An 18,053-nucleotide genomic window follows, 5' to 3' on the forward strand; every position below is an offset into this window, starting at 1 on the left:
ACGGCGGCCCGGGCCGGCGGCCGCCCCTCAGTCGTAATAAACACGGCCACTGGGATATTGCAGGAATCAGCGATCCGAGCGTTGAGAAATTAGCTTGTCTCTCGCCTTCAGTGTTATTGATCACCTGACTTCCTTATACATTCCCACATAATAGGCAGCACTGACTTAATTAGTCAAAAGAGAGGCTGGGTAATTACATGTCACTTTAACAATGTGTTTTATCGCCTACAAGCTCTGGTGGTACCAAGCAAATCTAATCGTGGATTTAATGCAAAGTGGGATAGAGAGGGAGGGATAGAGAGGAGAGGAGAGAGGGTGTGTAAAGAAGAAGACAGCCACAGAACAAGAATGTGAATAATTCTATCCTTGTTATTTTTTTTGCAGTTCAATACACTGGATTTCGTTGAAAAGTTGGCAGGGCAGGAAACTAATTTTGGTATCTACAGACTACAGCAGCTCTCTCTTTATTAGCTGCTGCCAGAGCTGAGCAAGTCTTTTTAAAAAAAAAGGTATATACACACACACACACACACACAGACACACACACACACACCAAGTCTCGAGTGTGTATGACAAGTCTCGAGTCGGAGACAGAGCGACTCTTTTGGCCTCAAAAACATCAGGTGAGATTCACCAGTGTGGACAGCTGATATTCAAATGATAATCACCACAGATAAATACAGTCCAAGTTAAAAAATAAAATAAACATAATTTCTCTCTCTTTTTTTTTTTTTAAACTAAAATACCATTTTCATACTTTAATTCCAGTCGTCTTCTTTGGTGCAGCCTGTTTACAGTTGCAAGACTTTTAATTTGAAATTTCTGGAGGAGTTGTGAGTGAACTCTGATGAATTAGTGGTGTAACGACAACAGGCGACATTAAAGCACCTATAATATCCTCGTCCCCGACACGTCCTGCAGTGACGTTGTCAGTTGCTCAGTAGCAGCTGCTGCTCTGTCTCTCTCTTAGTTTTCTGACCCTGTTCACAAACGTCTTTCCTGTCGATCTAAATGCAGATTTCACTGTGGTCACTGTTCCTGTAGAGCACCGTCCTCCAGGCCCCCAACTCTTCAGAGTCCCCCGGGCCTGTGGAGCATCTCCGTACATGTCACAGAGCATTATTGGACGTTAAGTGCCTGTACCGTTGTACCACGCATCTGCATTTGTTAACGTTTCTCCACTCATTTAGTCCCGTTTTCTTTCCTTTAATTTGTCACGTCTGTTTTGGAAAATATTTCAACTAAAAAAAAGTTACATACTGCAGCTTTAAAACTGAGTCATTTGTCTGAGCTGCTGTTGTAATGAACCCTACGGGACCAGAACCTCCGTCACAATATGATAAAGTGATTGCACAAACAGTATAACGGTATAATTTCCACAAAAAAACAATCAGTGACCCTGTCTTTAAGTTTCTTGTGTAAGTGGCAGATTGTGCAGATACAACAGGGAACTCACCGTCTCTCGTTTCCAACCTTAGTGAGGTTTTATGATTCAGGGTTTTGTCTCAGTTCACGCAACTTTAAACAGCAAAGTTTTGGTGTCATTGAGCTTCGAAGGCGTGAAGCAGATTTCTCAAAATCAATCTGCATGTTTAAACTCAGTAAAACCGAAACATGATGAGTTTACACAACGCCGGCTTCCTTTGGGCTGGTTTCCTGTCTCTGTGTTGGGTCGAGGGGGAACGAGGCTGGCGCCGCTCAGCGGCTCCCTTCCAGTATCAGACAGGAAGTTAACGGTGTGACATCAGCGCCGCTTCTGCCAACGCTCTTCTGAGACCGTGTTGCTGCCCTGTAACGAGCTGCCCGCCGGCTCCATCACAGACCACACTGATATTTTGGATTTTTTTTTTTTTTTACGCTCCAACAGTGTCGCACAAACACAAACACAAACACAAACACATTAGTCGATGCTGATTAACAAATGACACTGAGAGAGCTGAAGATGAAGGACAAAAAACAATGACAATGGCTCAGATCTCTGTTCTCCTCTGTGTCATGGCTCCGCCCTCTTCTTCCTCTTTGACAGGAATTGATGTGATTGCCCTTGATTTTTTTTTTTTTCTCTCCTTCCTACAACATGTCAGATTTGTATTTCTGGGGCAAGACCGGGAGGAATTAGGTTTAAAAAGGCTCACTCCATATTCAAAAACTCATTTTATCATCAGCTCCTTCACTCTGAAACCGTCTGGCTTCAGGCTGTGAAGCTCAGAGTTGTGGCCGCCGCAGTCTTCGCCCTCCCTACCTCCCTTTTTTTTTGACGAGCCGCTCCATTTATTCGGAGGATCAGCTGTCAGCGCTGTCAGTGTCAGGAAATTTTAAATGAGCTCGTCGACCTGGACGGCGTTTTGGAGACGGATTAGACTCCATATTTTAACTACAGAGCCATCAGCGAGCCCTCGTGTCACGGAGGCAGTGGAGGGTAAAAGCCGCAAAGATTTTATTATTTTATTTTATTTTATTAATGCTTATGGAATGAGTTATACGTTAACGTACATCACGGTGGCCAGAAGCAAGAGGGTCATTTAAGGAAATAAAAAAAATGTTTTTTACTTTCAATTCAGTTTTACAATAATTTAAAAAACTTGACAAACAGTGAAGTCCAAGGATTTTCTCTCATCTCATGTTTCGATGTGTTGAAGGTTTCTGTCGTGTTGGTGTGAATTTTTTTTGTGACGGGTGGGTGTCACTCATACTTGAATATCCTCAAAATTTAAATGCCTTGCATTCACTGGGTTTAATTATTCAACGTTTTTATTTTTTAAAGCCAGCACGTCTGTAAGTGAACACTCCAGTCCAGCCTTGACGAATCTAATGAAAAGCCAACAAGGACGTTTTCCATCAGGCTGATTATGGACTGTATTTCCTTTTCAGACAACATCTCACATTTATATATTTGTTGTCATTGTTTGAAACTTTTAAAAACCCGTTAAAGAAAAAGAGATGATGGTGAACTACAGAGAGTCGCTGGAAGTAAGTAAATTAGGATTTAAGTAAACACTTTTTATTTGCCAGTTGACAAAGCTGCAGCTACAAGATGCTTCACAGTAACAAAGAAAAGCTCAACAGTGAAATCTGAGAAGTTTCATATGATCAAACTTTATACACACACACACACACTTTTATACAGATTTGATGTCACATCTTGTCTAATTGGATTTTTATCATGTTAATTTTATATAACTGAGGTTGTGTTCAGCAGCTTGTACATGATGTTTACCCTTTTATTGGAAAGTAAAAACATTGAAAAATAAAGCTCTGTACAACAACAACAACAACAACAACAACAACAACAACAACAACAACTACTCCTCCAACGACCCTGAGGTGAATCGAGGCTCAGTTCACACAACCTTTGAAAAATGTCAGGGCAGCGTCGTGCTCATGGTTCTCCGAGCTATTTTTTATTTTATTCCATATAAAACATTAGATTTGATTCTGCTGCCAAACAATGAGTCTGAACTGCAGCTCACCTTTGACCCTTTTATTTATTTATTTCCTTTATTTCCTTTTTTATTTTTTTTTGCATTTCTGCTTTTGTTTGACGGAGAAAATAGAGAGTGACAGGAAAGGCAGAAAGGGGGGGGGGGGGGGCAGGGTGACATGCAGCATAGGGCTTCATTCAAACCCTTGTTAGTGGAACAGGGGCACCCCGACCTTTGGTTGCTGAGCAGCGTTTCCTGAAGTGCCACTCAGTGTCTGAAGGGTGGAAGCTGACGGTCGCGTCTCTCCTCCTAAAACCTCAACGTCTGTGCTTTATTTAAGGCTTTTATTCTGAAAAACAACCCGTTCAGTTGCTTCTGGATTGAAAAGAATTTTCAGAAATTTTCAGTGTGTGTGTGTGTGTGTGTGTGTGTGTGTGTGGTCGGTATCAATCACCATCCAATTACATCTCTCGTCTCATCTTTCATCCTGAGCCCCTTCTTTCCTTTCCTTTCCTTTCCTTTCCTTCCTTCCTTCCATCCTTCCTTCCTTCCTTCCTTCCTCGCCTCACTCTCGGGGTCGGCGGCCTCCTCGACCTCTTCACCTCTGAAACTTGACCCCATTGGTAAACACTTACCCGCCCCTCTCATTACATCCATTAGCAGGTCCCACGGGAGAGATCGTGACCTCTGCTCATGACGAGGGGGGGGGGGGGTCTCGCGTCCAGCTCACCTGTCAGCAGGTGGATGGCGGGGCGGAGGACATCCTAGACCTCCGTTATCTAATCTGTTGTCTCCTAATGAGTCATTGAGATGTCTGTACCCCTGTGTGCGGGATGGGGGGGGCTGTTGAAGTCTTTGTGTCCCTGAAGCTAATTACATCGTGGTCGTTTAGTGCGGGACAAGGCCCCCGGCTTCAGGTGGGGAAAGTGATCCGGTGGGCGGGGGGCGGGGGAGTGTCTGGGTGGCTGCTGGTTACCTGTGAATCCCCCTGAAAACAGAGCGTCCTTGTTCTGGTCTTCAGGTGGGTGGGGGTGGGGGTCGTTTGATCCGGCACATTCCTCCCCTCTCGGGCCGTCTTCTCAGGAGGATTAAAGGAGGAATGTCGAACGTCTCACAGGTTTAGAGCGGCGGCGGCGGTGGCGGATCGTTTGCCGCGGTGCTGGAGATCACATCGCCAGGACGCAGACAATCGCTTCTCTCAGGAATTATTTTTCTCCTTTTACCGTCCATGTGAGAATAAAGGCCTTTTGATAGGGAACCGCAGACACACACACACACACACACACACACACACACACACACACACACACACACACACACACACGACAAATTGTGAGCTTTTTAGTTTCTCTTCTTTTCTCCCGCCACTTTAAACTTATTGCAGTGATCTTCCTGTAGACTTGTTTAAACCGTCTTCCAGCAGACGTCACTGTACAACAGGAAGATGTTGGACTGTAACAACATGGCGTCGGCATGAGGCGTTTGGAAAACGTTGGATTTTGTTTATTTAAACAACTTTAAAAAAAAAAAACTGCTTTCAGGAAGTTCCTTGAGATAGTTTCCCAAAAAAAAGGCTTTTATTTTGAAATCTTTACCGATATCACCTTGTCACCTTTCTTCATTCAACAAGAAAAAAATGGGGAAAAAAAGGAATTTGCAAAAACCAGAATTTCTTCCAGTTTGTTGTTTTTCTTTTTTAAATTTATCATCAAGAGGAAAAACAAAATCAGTTAAAACCATAATGTTAAACTAAAACATTAAAACTGTTCAACATCATATGATCTCAGTGAAGAAATAAACACTGAAAAAGGCCTGTTGACTTCTGCTCCTCACTCTCAGGTTTGTATCCGGCTGTTGTGTCGTGGGTTTGATTCCTCCGTCGACCGATGAAGGCAAACTGCCAATAACAAAACAAAACGAAACAAAAACAATCCACTCTGCTGCCAAACACCATCACTGAGGAAGAGTAAAAATGTTGAGACACTGAAGGCTCGGGGCTGACAGCGGCGGGCTGATCTCCGACCTGCTGAAGTGTCCTTGAGCTGAGACACTGAATCCCCTGCTGACTGTGACCTCTGACCCCCCCGAGGGATCAACAAGCTGCCACAAAACATTTCTCTCTCTGCTGGAATGTCAGGGAACTTATTTCTTCAAGTTTGTCTCTTTCAAAAACGTCCGTTCATCATTTCACAGTGTCGGTTTATTTTCCTGTTTTATATTGAAACCTGCAAATTAATTATTCATGGTTTTATACGTATTGCTTCTTCTTTCTTACGTTTGATTGACAGTGATATTGATTACATATCTATCAGTTTCACTGTCCACTTCCTCTCCACAGCTGCTAGACAGGGATGGGCTGTATTTTTGCAAACACTTGATACTATTGTTTTTTTTGTTTGTTTGTTTTTAAGTATTTATTTTTTTGCAGGGTTAGGTTGTTATATAATAATAAATAATCATAATATTGTGTTTTATGTTTCAGGTGTAAGCGACGCTGCCACTGAACAGCAGTAAGTTTTGTCACATGCTAAAGGTACAACGCAGTAAAATCAGGGTCAGACTTTAAAAAGAATAAAATTTATTATACATTTTTTTTGCACATGGTGGGAAATATAATATATTATCGAATATCAGCAGAAACCCTTAATGCAAAGTTGCAGGTGGAAGGAAGGAGGGAAGAAATCTCTGCAACCAAGATATTAATCTATAATGATAACTATATAAAAGCTGTCAGTTGTTTCGTCCCATGTGGTAGAATATGCCGTCATGTTATATCACCTTCTTTGTCTTTGTCTCGTTTCACTGAGAAAAGAAAAGAAAAGACTATATTAAAACCATTCTTCCACTATCAAAACAAAAAGAAAGAACGATGCAGATGGAGGCGAGGGGAAGACGTAGTGCGACGTTTCATTTCACTCTGAGTCTGTTTATTTTTCCGGAGGTTATTTCAATTATTTAATGTTAGAAAGCAGAATCCAGCAGGTTAAACAAACAGGTTCAAACAGATGCTGTTTGTGGAGACGATCACTGAAGCTGAGTGAACGTCCCGCTTTACTTCATGTCGCCTTAAAAAATGGTAAATACAGCACCGGAGAGAGGATTGTTAATATTTTAAAACTGTCATATTTTAAACATTTCCTTCACTGTTTGGAGCGAGCGTCTATTCCTCAATTGTTCCATTTGGACACAAAACAATTCTGTGTCTGTGTGTTTGTGATTTCCGCCTGTTATTACACAGTAATTAAGTCCTGATTTATTCAGGTCTGGTTTTAAATCGTCACTTTCGTCTTCATGGCTTGAGCTTCAGGATCAATTAAACGGAGACGCGAGCTCCACTTCAGGTTGGAAAACATTATAAAAGCAGAACGTGAGCTGGAAGCTGCTCGTCATCGGTTTCATGAAGTCTATAAAAGGACAGTGTTTTGATTATTCACACATACTATTAACATGTAAGTGGTTTTTCAACTTTCAGCCACATGTATATGACGCACACACAAAGACACACACACACACACACACACACACACACACACACACACGCTGAAATCTATTAAGGTTCTTCCTGTCTGTTTTCCCCGGCGTGCACGGCCAGGACTCTGCCTCCTCGTCTCCTGCGAGAGGGAAAATGAATAATTAATCGCTCTAAAGTAGAAGGAAATTATACAACATTATGCCATAGTGTGTCCACTCTAATGGCATGTGGCCCATTTTAATGGCTGGACCAGCCCATGAAGTGCCCCCCCCCCCCCCCCCCCCGCCCCCCCAGAGTGGCTGTAAACCTGCCGGCGGCCCCAGGCGAGCCATATGCCAGATTTATGGTTAACATTTGTTTTTGCCCGCGGGAGCTCCGGGGCCGCTGCACGGTGAGCCCCCCGTACAAGCTGTCCACCGCAGGGCGAGGCGCGGTGGACAGCTGCGGCATCCATGCATTCGAACATACACCGAGTCCGAGAGGAGGGGTCTTATATTCCTCCACATCAGTAAGAAGGTCAAACAGTCAAAACTTCATGTATAGTGAATGATTCTCTGCATCCTGAACATACGCAGATCTGCTCCGAACATGGCACACTGATACGACGTTATCTTCGAGGTTCTTCTGAGGAACCTTTATGAGACTTTGACTTGTTTGTGAATTGATCTGAAAAACATCGATTGCAGATGTTGGAATGCTTCATGAGCTTCTCTTTAGGATGTGTTTCCACCGGGAACTTTCCCCAGGAACCAGGAACCTTCACCCGCCATGTTCAAAAGCCCGCAGCTGCACGACTGTTGTGTTTCATCGTGGTTGGAGATGGAGATGAAAGCCTTCGATAGACGGACCGACGGCGAGGTCCAGGCCGTGCTAACCATTCACACGGAAGATTGATGATACCGGCGTGTCCGTTGCTTTTACGGCGTCATCGTTGTTGTATCGCCTTCGTCTTCTTCTTACCGCCACCTACTGGAATGGAGGTGAAGTGCAGTTACCTCCACTGCGTTTCCACATGTCATCGGCCTGATTTGCATAATCTTCCCCGGACTTCAGGGCGCGGTGGAAACACAGGAACGTTTTAGTTTCTGAAGAAAAAAAGGACTTTTTTTGGTCGAAACGCTGCTTTTGTGACTCTGAGACAACCAGAGGAGCAGCAGCTTCCACAGCAGCAGTGGACGTGAGTGAGGGACTGTTCGTCTCCTGCTGCTGCGAAGGTCGACAATGAACTGTCGAGCTCAAGTTGAAAGTCTCAGTGTTTTGACCACGTCGACTCCTGGAACAATAAAGAAAACACAGTAAACAACAGCTTGAGAAGAAAGGGTGAAACGAGAGTGACTTGACTTGAATTTTGCTGATTTAGGCTTTAGACTTTGCTGCAGAAGACTTAAAGAGCCGTGGCCTTTAGTTCATGCCCTCCTGCGACTCATAGGCTCCATAATTGGGCTGAAACATGGATCAATAAAAGGCCCTTTGAGCAAAGTGCACGCCTGATTCCGTGTTCAAGTTGAACCCGATGCCCCAGATGTTGCGTCAGGCGGCGGCGGCAGCGGCGGCGGCGGGAGGTGCTTCCACCCGTGGTCTCGGCTCGGGTCCGCTGCCTGTTCCTCTTCATTCTTTCCGCCAAGTGGCAGATCTGCTCAGTCATGAACGAGTTCATTACAGTGAGGATGAAGGCGGAGAGGAGGGGAGGAAGTGAGTGAGTGATTACATGCATCCCACCTTCCTCTCCTGTTCTCTGTGATTAAGATGCATCTGCTGAGTCGCTCGCGCCCCGACTGCTTTGTGCATTCATCAACATCAGTTTAATGAAGTGATCAGAGGCTGAGATCAGACGCAGCCCAGAAATATTACTCCATTAGCCTTTCCAAGCTTTCTGCATAACAGGAAACACTGACCCGAGGCACTGGCTTGTTCTTCCTCGTGTTCTCTGGAATAAATAAAATAGAATAATAATAATATAATAAAATAAAAAAAAGCAATGAAGATAAATACAAAGTATAACTGATTACCTGTCCAGCCTCTCCAAACACAAACCACCTTTCCTGAATAAGAGAACAATCTGTCATCCCTGCACTTCAAACAGGAGGAGCCAGAACACACCCGCACCGACTCGACCGCCGCCGCCGCCGCCGCCGCCGCCACCACCGAGCAGGCCCGGGCCTCTCTCTCTCTTGCGGCGATGATGTTAATAAACTGTCAGCGTGTGGCACTTTGTAATTGGGTTTGTGCCTTGTTTAACAAAGAGCGATTGGATAGTTAGGAGGGAGAGCAGCAATCTATCCGCCTCTCCCGTGAAATGAGCCGAGTGTCTCATTCATGAATGTGTTATCCCAGAGGAGCGGCGTCTGAGATGTGTCTGTTATCTCTGGTAAATAAACCGAGGCGCCAGGAAACAACTCCCACCCGCCCCCCTAACCCCCCCCCCCCCACACACACACACACACACACACACACACACACACTCCCCCACTCCTGACATCATAAAGTGTCTGTAATGCTGTCATAAACATGACACGTCGCACACAGTAACCGTTTGCAGCGCTTCGTTCGGAACAAATGAGCCCGTGTCTCTTATTTATGACGTCTGTGTGATTTAGTGACAAACGCAAACCTGCAGACACCGAACAGGAACTGCAGGTGGGTTACAGATGTGACATGTTCATGGCCCAGGGACCCACAGGGGCCCACAGCCGCCGCCGCCCTCTGCCGCCCTCTGTCGCCCTCTGTCGCCCTCTGCTGCAGACCTTCAGCTCATCTCGGTTTGGCCTTCCCAAAACTAGCGATGCCCCAATTGATCGTCAGCTCAGAATTCATGCTTCTCGTCACCGATCACCTGTGGTTAATACTGAGAGAAGCATTGTGTGCCGTGTAGCGTAGTCCCGCCACAGAAATGATCGGTATCGGCCGATCTCACTCTCACGTGATCGTATCAGCGACGCAAAGAACAACAGAGAGCCTCACAGCACGACCGCCACCAGTCCAACACCCTCCGGCTTCCAGCTTGTGTAGTTACATGTTTTGGCTTCACAAGCAGTTTTTTAATCAGAGAAAATAAAAGCTAGTAGTTCCTCTTCTTCATATCTCGTCATGTCGGGGGGGTTGGAGGGGAGGTGGGTACATTACATTAAAGAACAAGTGACTTATTGTGACTAAACGTTTCTGCTGTACTTGGAATCTGTTGGTTAGTTTAATATTATTTATTTATTTAAAGGTTAAAACTGTCTGATAAACGCAGTGACGACGTGGCAGAGCTCACTCTGGACAGATATAGTTACAGACATATATACACAGACATATATATATTTATATATATATATATATAAAGATGTTTATGTGGAGGTCTAATTCAATTCAGTTTTATTAATATTGCGCCAAATCACAACATTCATTATCTCCAGTCACTTTAGAGTCAGGTCAGGACCCGACAGTCCCACCTTCATCACAGTGACAGTAACAATGTGATGTCAGCACTGAGCAAACTGCTTTTCTTTTTATTCTATAAAAAGCTCATTTGACCTTTTAAGGGGAAAGTAGGAAAAAATATATAACGGGGGTCGTTCGTTTCACTGAGATGTAACTTCATTAAAACGTTATATAAACTGGTAAAGTGTCATTTCAACTAGAAAATGCTTTTCATGAGGCCACAGGAAGCAGAGACACGAGCATTACAGCAGTAAAAACATTCAACATGCAGTTAATAACAGGCGCACAGAGAACCAAAGCTCATGGATATTATTCAACAAACTCTGCTTTCACTTCAGCTCTGCGGCTCCACACTGAGCTATTTTTAACTCAACGAGGACCCACAAAGAAAATCTTGCCTTGGGCCTTCAACTCTTCAGAACCAGCCCTGTTTGGCTTTAAGTACTATATCATCCGATAAACTGACTGCAGCTCTGACCAGTCGCTTCAGAGTCCTGACTCCTGCAGTCAACCCCGCCCATCCCCTCCATCCCCCAACACCCCCCCCCCCCCTCTGGCCACGTCTTACTGCGATAAAGCCATCAGCCAGCGGCTCCATGCCTCACCCCCTGCTGCCATCACTGCCGCGGTGATGGGAGTTGGTTGGCAGCAAGTGACAGCAGAGAGAGCCCTCCTCCCCCCTGCAGGTGACACCGCAGCCCTGAAGCGCTCACGCCCGACCCCCCCTCCCTCCCCTAAATCAGCAGTTTCAGTATATATACACACAATGCCCAAGTTCTTAAAAATAAAACATTGTCTTCATACTTTTAGGTGCAATAACAGCAGCGCGGTGCCTTATGGGCGGAGCAACAGAGCTGGCGTCAGGTGGAAGGAGCGATGCCAGGAGGAGGATGAAGAGGGAGGGTAAGGATGGAAAAAGGAGGAGGGGGTTGACAGCTGTCGGTGATCGTTTCCTGTACGGAGCGTAAGGTGACAGCCGGCAGAGCCGACCGGTCTGCGGCGCTGACAGCCGCCAGCTTCTCAGAGGAAAGAGAACGAAACGGAGATATTCTGCTGCCAGGCCACGACGAGACGCTCGACTCACGGCGGCCGCGGCCTCGACAGCCTCGCGGCTGACACTCCGTCTGCAGGTGAGTGTGTGTGTCTGTCTGTAACATGGAGGAAGCCCGTCTCTGAGGAGAGGCAGGTGTGATGGTGCGTCGTACGGTCGATCCTTACAACTTATGACCTGGTGGGTGAAGGCCGAGCAAAAAGGCAGTTATACTCATTTTTAATTACACCTTCTGAAGCTGCTTGGACACATCCTCAGTGACGAGCCCGGGGTCGTGGGGTGTTTCAGGCCTTTAATCATCAGACACCCTCACCTGGGCGACCCACAGTCATCCTCGGACAATACCATGCAGACTGTTCCTGTCCTGTTTAGCCCTTATTCCGCTCGCCGGCCTCGTCTGTCTGGTCTTCCTGGGGGACAGGAAGTTCCAGCTGGACCATATAAACACCATATCCGGGTGGAGCCAAGTGGTTGCGATGTTTCCTGGGAACTAGAGCTGCCCTGAGCGGTGGCGAGAAGCCGCCCTGAACAGCCCGGCTGAGGATGTGTGATGTTATAAGTGTTGTGATTAGCAGAGATACAGATTCATTCTGACGTCTCTCATTGTTCCCCTGCAGAGTAAAAGGAGGACGTGTATTCAGGCAGGTGTGTTCACCCTCATACATGTTACACAGCTCACATCACAGAGGTAAAGCTGCATCTCTTCTTTGACTTCCTGCCTGATCCTCCTCCTCCATCAGAGGAATCAGATTCTCAATATTTTTTTCTTGTCTTTTCCCCTCCCCGTCTGTCTTTGAGCCTGAGCTCTCCCAGGACTGTAGCGCCCACCTGACAGCAATAAAACAGCACCAAACTAACTTGTTAAAAGTCTCGGCCATCACTCAGCCGCTCTGAAAGACAAAAATCCATCTACAGTAAATACCAAGGGCACCGCAGAATGACAAAACGGCAGGTGGCAGATGGATGACACGAGTTTAACTTTCTTTTTAGTCTCTCTAAACAAGGCTGTGGATATTTGAACTGTTTTGTGACTGATGTGTGAAAATGACAGATTACGTTTGAAGTATGTTTGTCTGTAATTTTGACTCTTTACTCATGAGTCATGTCCTTGAATAAATTCAACAAAATTCACAGGGGAAGAAAAAAAGAAAAAAAAGGGCAATTTGTTCATCACAAAAAAAAAAAAGACAATTGCTTCACTCAGTGGTTGCTTCAGTGTAACACGGTACTTGTGCTGGTTACTAAGGACTGACAACAACATGCGACACTTATCACCTGCGAGTCAACAGCTACGCTGGCAGCTCTGTGAGGCTGCGGCGGACCACGTGATGAATCTGAGTCAAAGGAAGGTTCAGTCTGAGGGAAATGACCCGGAAGCGATAAGAGCGTCAACGCTTCCTGTCTCATCTCCTCCCAGACCTGAGCTCCAGATTCATAAATATAGATTTCCTCTCTTTAAATCCAGTTAGGAGTCTTCATGGAGAACATCATATTGAATTTATAGATATCAATATATCATCATCATAACAAAATACTACGTACATGTCGTTTCACTAAATGTCTGAATATAATTATTATTATTTTAATGGCTCAACTTTCTCTACTTGTGTTTTTCCTCATGTCATCTCAACATTTCTATCCTGTTTCTTTTGTTATTGTGGTCAGGAAAAGGAGGAAATCTCATCTGTGCCTTTTAGATAAAGTTGTAAGTGTAGTCACAGTCCTCCTTTTAAATTCTCTTTCACTTCTTCCCTTGACCTCGTCACGTTTTCCATGGAGGTCGAGGGAAAGGTCGTTAGGAAAGAAGATTATTTTGACTTCTCGACCGCTGCCAAGGTCCAAAGTTGAGCTAAAATATTATATTCACTGTACAAAAGAAAAACCATATGTAACCTGCCGTTTGAGGAACTTATCTGCATCACTTACAGTATGTGTCAGTTTTACTGATGATGTTGGTTGTTTCTTTTGTTTTTAAAGATAGAGCTAAAATAATCCAGATTACCTGATGAAACACAGTGAGCCGTGAGCGTGGGGCTGACAGGTAGCTGCGGTGGTGTGGACTGTGTTTTGACAGAGCTAATGTGATGTGTGCGGTGCAGAGATAATCCAGCAGCTCTGTTTAGAGCTAACAGAAGCACTTCATCAGCTGAGTGTGGAATAACACAAACACACTTTACACACAGGCTGATTCCTCTCTCACTCTCCACCTCCTCCTCTGTTTCCTCAGTGAAACACAGTTCCTTTATACCCTAATCAAGGTGATAGCTCTCACCTGGAGGAGGGCGTGGTCAACCTGAGACTCTCAGTGTCAGCTGGTCATCGAAGCTAAGCTAAGCCCCGCCTTTTGCAAAGATATTTTTGTTGATGGCGGCCATGTTTTTTGACCGATCTTGATCATTTATGATGTTAACTTGTATCTTTGTCTCAGAAGGCTGTCTACCAAATTTGGTGTTGCTAATGTCAAAATTCATAAAGTTCTATTCATTTTACTGTTTTTTTAAATTATGCAAATTAGAAAAAAGTGCATCTAGGAAGACTTAAGTTGAACATGTTGAGCTGGACTTTGTGTGTGTGTGTGTGTGTGTGTGTGTGTGTGTGTGTGTGTGAAATTTCAAGTCAATGGGACTAATAGTGTGAGGGGCGTGGCCTTTCCAAAATCGCATTTTCGAGCCTTAATGACAGCGCCACCATCTGGCCGACTGGGCTCATACTTCTTGGAAACTCTGGACGCTCACCAACGCTCTGTGGAAATGTGTGACAATAATCACAAATTTATCTAAAATGAAACTTTAAAAAAAAAACATTAACTTGAACCTCCACCTGGCCCCATGACTGAGCCCCAGGGTCCTAGCCCCGGCACGCAGGTTCGGCCCTGGGCCATCATCCGGCAGCGGCTGCTCGAGCCCGGCGGCTCCTGTAGCGGCAGCAGGATGGATGTGGAGCTCATCCAGCTCCATCGCTGCACTAATCCACCATTCTTCCACTGAATGGAGCATTACCATAAACGCTTGGCAGCAGGAGGGGGCATTGTATTCCAGAAAATCTGTGAGCCTCTCAAATGTGCATTGTTGAAATTCACCTGTTGCCTGGGAGATGAGAATGGACCATTCCCCGCGGCCGGGTCCATTATGTAATGTACTGGACTTTGGGCTCCTAAAGCTCGGCCCCGGAGGCTCGTCCAGTCAGGCAGGACGTCTCTAAATCGCGGAGACGAGCGGTGCCAGGAAGCGCGGGGCTGCTGTGCGTCGGGCTGTTTGGTTTAATTGAATTGTTGCCTGTGGGCTGCTCACAAATGAGCGAGCTTTGCTGTTGTTTCAATTGTCTCATTTAAAGCATTGGACTGGTTTGGATTCTTCTGCTCAGAGAGTCGACTCCACAAGTGACGTTCACACCCAAAACCTCTCTGCAACACTGACACGAGATCAGTTTCCCTGCAGGTTGCGGGATAAGCTGTAATCAGTGAATTAATCATTGCATTAGTAAACTGAAGAATGCATTGTGAAGCCTTTTGAAGCGTAAATACAATCAGCAGGGGCAAAGCTAATGTTCGGCCACAAACCAAACTACACCACGGTCACATGACTTCACTAAACTTCACCTTGTAGTTTGATTTAACTCTGACCTCTTCTACAAAAGTTTACAACAGTTAGCAACAGTTTGTAAGAGCACAAGCACAAACACAACGGGGCAGTGAGTACATGCTAGTCAGGACAATATATTTAAAGTGAGCAATCATTTTACCGTCCTCATGTTGCTGGCTGTCCCTGCAGGTCAAAGTGCCAGACGTGTTGGTGAGAAAGTCAAAGGGTCAAAAACATCTGTATAACCACTTTAATATGAAAAATATCATAAACCGATGAAAACCATTTTAAAAAAGCCTAAAAACATGTTAGACCTCCTCTGTGTTACCGCGGTTAGTGAAGCCTGTTCACGTTCAGGTTCATAGTCATTTATAAAATCAAGAAAAAATTCATCTTAAAACTATGAAATTAATTTGCATTCGGGGAGCAGCAGAGCTCGTCTTTTCCCTCCACTGAAGATCATGAATTCAAACTTTGAGTCTAATGAGAAAAAGGAGTGAGACTGAGTCTCCTCGGTATCGTCGAACCCCAAAGTCCTCACTTCAAAACCTTAATATGAAGATGAGAGCCGGAAAGCAGGGGGGAGTTTTGTTCCAGATCCAGCTCCGGTGTCTCTAAAGTGTCAGGGGCCATAACTGTCTTTTTGTTAAAGCACTCCATCAAGTAATCTGTTTCTCTGCTTTCATGTTTTGGCTGCGGAAGTAGAAGAGATGAAACAGAAAGTCAGGGATAAATCAGCGCTCGTTCCCTCGGCCGTATGTGTCTGCATCTGCCCACAAGATGAAATCCTTTTTATCACAATTTAGGGAGCGAGCGGTGCAGTTATGAGAATTATAGCGGCACTTCATGTAGACGCGTCGTTACTCAAAAGCAGCGGGAAGGCCTCCAAGTAGGTCCATCTTTTATACACAGAGGGGAAATTGCATATTGATTGCAATCTGTGCGTGTTTGTGAGCGCGTGTTTACTAGCATGTGTGTAGATGGGGAGTGTGTGTGTGTGTGTGTGTGTGTGTGTGTGTTTTTCCAGTGTCAGAGCATGTTGCCAGATTTGATGACGAGCCAAAAAAAGAAGAGCAGGAGGGAGGGAAAGAGATGACAGAGAGTAAGAGGACAGAGACAGAAAGAGAGAGGTGGCCTTGCCTGTCGTTTTTGGACGTGACTGATTAAAGTTGCACTTTTTCTGCACTGCAGGTTTAACTGCGACCTGAAAGCGCATTCTTACAACTGGAGTTAAAAGAGGATGCACTCCCACCCCCCGCCTCTCTACACTGTCAACTTTCATCAGGTGACAAAGGTTCAGACAACCTGCCTGCCCTCGTGAAATAGGTGCTGCTGGGAGAAGCTGGAGGACTCGCTTGAAACACTAGCTGCTTTTTTGTTTTAAGTTAAGATGTTATTCTGCAGACATATTTTTACTTTTGGCTCCTGTCTGACATCTGACTGCAGGCTACGCTGCACCTGTTTCTCAGGGCAGTGTATTCTCCTGCAGCACACTCAATTCTATTTGGCCAAAAGCACAAAATTCTCCTGTCAAAGTTCCCCAAAGTTCAACTTGACACGAAAAACTCCCATTGAAGCAAATTGATTGCCATCTAAAATGTTGCTGTTATAAATGCTGTGACTGTACACTTAGAGAGGGAGGGAGGGAGGGAGAGGGGTGCGGGGGGGGACAAAGTGAGATGCAGAGCGAGACAAGGAGGATGGATGATGGAGAGGTGGAGTGGTTAGAGGGGGTGGAGGAGTAGAGGAGTCTGTTTTCACTCTAATCTGTTTACTTTGCAATTTGTGTTTTCAGAGCGAGTCCATTCATTCTGCTTAACCTGACACTTCACTCACCGACAGGAAGAGGGTGTGTGTGTGTGTGTGTGTGTGTGTGTGTGTGTGTGTGTGTGAGAGAGAGACAAAGAGGGACGAATCTCATTTAAACCTCCCTTTTATTGAGATGTGTGTGTCTATATCTATATACATACTGTATGTGGGTGTGTGTGTGAAAGCTCATTTACATGCTGTCTTATTGTAATTGCTTGTGCGTTTATTTGTGTGTGTGTGTGTGTGTGTGTGTGTGTGTGCAGCAGATACCTCATTTGCATCTTGTCACATTGTAATTGCATGTGCCCGCATGTGTGTGTTTGTGTGTATGTAAACTCAAGTATGTTTGCTAAAGTTTGTTTGTGTGTGTGTGTGTGTGTGTGTGTGTGTGTGTGTGTGTCGGCCGAGCGTCCATTAGCGGTGCAGGGTTGGACTGTAATTATTCAGCAGTGAAGCCATTAGCGGAAGGAACAAACAACCGTCCGTCCCTTTGTGTTAGACTTCCTGTGTCTCCGTATCAGAAGTCATTCAATCATTCACTGTTCAATCCTCATTATCAATGTGTGCACACAGTGTGACGTGCAGCAGCGCTGCAGCAAAATGTGTAAATATCTTCATCATGGCCACTTTTCCATCTGAGGAGTTGGCGCTTTCTTCTCTTTATTATTTTCCTATGATGCATTGTGAGATATTGTGAGTCAACTCTACTGGCTAAAATGTTCCCCACAGGACCTTCAGACAACCCTTCAAAGGACTGAACTCACTGTGATGTGGACTGCATAGTGTGTAGTGGATGATGTCAGACACTGTCGGCCTCTGTATCACACTCTTTTACTTGGACTGTTGCTAACGCTGCTGCAGTCTCACAGTGTTAGAGAATGGGGAATAACAGGAGCACCTAGCATTATGCTAATTTATGTTTGCTGGCCTTTTATAGTCACACCATTTAAAGCCCACTGTTGTTGTTACGTATTTAGTGAAACTAGTTACTATCAAACTGCATTGCTCCTTTTTTTAATGATCTGAATCAGTGCGTCCTTATTTAATTTTAGGATTAAAACCAGGAGGCCAACCTGACTCTGTTTTTTCTGCATCCTAGCAACAGCACCTGTTGGTGATATGGAAGACACGGAGACAAAGGAGAAGCAACTAGCACCGGATGGAGCTAGTTAGCCCCTGTATTACTGCACAGCATTGTGAGGAAGATTTTAATTCCATTTATGCTTTAATATATTAAAAAACGTTTTAAATATGTTTCACTTTTTCAAATTAAAAGACCCACAAAATGGCTGACA

The 18,053-nt window shown here is 45.0% G+C and overlaps 1 long non-coding RNA gene across 1 annotated transcript; it reads left to right on the forward strand.

The window, feature by feature from the left end:
* Positions 1 to 11,268: 11,268 nt before the first annotated feature.
* On the forward strand, positions 11,269 to 17,912 carry LOC130174119 (uncharacterized). The gene is made up of 3 exons (XR_008828543.1): positions 11,269 to 11,447; positions 16,141 to 16,234; positions 17,858 to 17,912. It is a non-coding gene; the product is annotated as an uncharacterized LOC130174119 (long non-coding RNA).
* Positions 17,913 to 18,053: the final 141 nt, after the last annotated feature.

This window comes from Seriola aureovittata, chromosome 8 (assembly GCF_021018895.1).
Source record: "Seriola aureovittata isolate HTS-2021-v1 ecotype China chromosome 8, ASM2101889v1, whole genome shotgun sequence".
Taxonomy (NCBI): Eukaryota; Metazoa; Chordata; class Actinopteri; order Carangiformes; family Carangidae; genus Seriola; species Seriola aureovittata.